Raw genomic sequence first — 2,152 nt, forward strand, 5'->3', positions numbered from 1 at the left:
GTCTCAATGGGGAGAGGAAAGGGGACGCTTGTGGTAGGAGGGTTTACGGGTGCCACTGCTTGTGGCGTGTTCAAGATGGGGATCCCATCCGCCGAAAGGCGGATGGTGAACTGTCCAACGCACACTACGGGGACATGAAGTTGCTCCCCGGTGGCGTTTGTCTCCGTGCCACGTCCGGTGTTTCTGGAGGAGGCCATGAGTGTTGGGTTTTTTTGAAGAAAAAGGGGGTATCGAAGTTTGGAGGGAGGCTTTTTGAAGCGTTTCCCACAGACGACGGTAATTGATGGAGCGCGATCCGGCTGGTCTTAGCTGTCCGCTGCCTTGCTTCCGAACGGGGTAGCAGGGAACCTGAAACGGAGGAGATGGGAAAGTTTCGGGGGGGACCCGGTGTAGAGGCTCCGAAGCTCAAGTTAGAATCCTTCAAAAGCAAGGTAGTACCAGATAGCGCAAAGTTTGCATACCTCCGTTGTCGGGGGGCAGGGGGCTCTTATAGTCACTTCGTGTACTCGTCCCAAGGCCCTTGTCAGATCAGGTATGATTACCCTTGTGCTTGTCAATTCGGCCGTCGTCCTTTCTGCTGAGATAGAACTGTCACAGCCTAACCGTCTAACTGGAGATGGCGGTGTCAGTGGCGGTGGCAGGTGGCCGTTTAGAGTGCTGCTGCCAAACGTCAGATCCCAAGTCAGTCAGGCGTGGCGCCCTCGGGCACGGACTTCCCTAGTGTTAGGCATGGTACGACTTGTTTGGTTTTGGTGCCTAGAAGGTGATGCGAAGTGCTGAGCGAGGCGGTCTTGAGCTCGGAGGTATCTATAGGGCAGGTCAGTTTTGGCGAGGTGTATCCCGAACTGTTACAAGGTGGGTCAGTTCGGTGAAGTGTATCCCGAGCTGTTACAAGGTGGGTTAGTTCGGCGAAGTGTATCCCGAGCTATTACAAGGTGGGTCAGTTCCGCGAAGTGTATCCCGAGCTGTTACAAGGTCGGTCAGTTCGGCGAAGTGTATCCCAAGCTGTTACAAGGTGGGTCAGTTCGGCGAAGTGTATCCCGAGCTGTTACAAGGTCGGTCAGTTCAGCGAAGTGTATCCCGAGCTGTTACAAGGTGGGTCAATTCGGCAAAGTGTATCCCGAGCTGTTACAAGGTGGGTCAGTTCGGCGAAGTGTATCCCGAGCTGTTACAGGGGTCAGTTCGGCGAAGTGTATCTCGAGTTGTTACAAGGGTCAGTTCGGCGAAGTGTGTCCCCTTGTTCCCGCCTAGGCTTAGCCCCTTTTGCCGAGCAGTTGTTTCTGCCACGTGTCACATAATAGAGAGGTCGGGCCAAATTTTCCTTCATCACCTATGATTACCTTTTACTTGTTGGACTCAGTTTGGAAGGAATAATATATATATGTATATATATTTTAGTACAAAACCTTATATTTTAGATGTATTTATAGTGTATATATTTATATTTGTACTATTTCCAAACTAAGTCTTGTGACCATTTAATCATGGATGAGTTATCCTACAAAAAAAAAAATTGTCAAGTTGACGTGTGCGAGAACACTTAAAAAGTGTTCTCAATATCACTTGTCTGGTATTAATTATGGGCTGTGATAGCTTTGTGTTTTAATTGTTTTTGAAAATAAAGAATGACCCCATACTAGGTATGGGGCAACTGCACTTATATATTATTTTGTTTGAGATCACTATTTATCTATTATATTTAATTTGGGCTTTTATATACTCAATTTAGAAAATTAAAGTAGATTTATAATTAATAATCCATCTTAATTATCTAGATGAATGTGGGATACACCATTGAAAATCATTATAATGCGTTGTTTATTTGAATTATAAAATGAATATGGGTTCCATGTCTTTTGAAATGTGTATTATATTTACTATTTTTTTCTTTGAAAGTGAGGTTAACTATTCTCTCTGTTTTCTAAGAGTGCGACGACACTGACATGCCTTATAAAGAAATTTTATATTTTGAGAGTGGAACCATCCACTTATTCAATGCTTTCTATGATGTCACATAATTTAGACACCTTGTTTTTAGGACGTAGCAGTTCATGTTTATTGAACAAAAATCATTGCAATTTTTAGCACATTTATTTCTTATATTTCAAAACACATTGCACTTTGCTATCATAGTCTCATATTCATCATCATC

This window comes from Nelumbo lutea, chromosome 2 (genome assembly GCF_056320005.1).
Source record: "Nelumbo lutea isolate HS-2025 chromosome 2, American lotus-T2T, whole genome shotgun sequence".
Classification (NCBI taxonomy): domain Eukaryota; kingdom Viridiplantae; phylum Streptophyta; class Magnoliopsida; order Proteales; family Nelumbonaceae; genus Nelumbo; species Nelumbo lutea.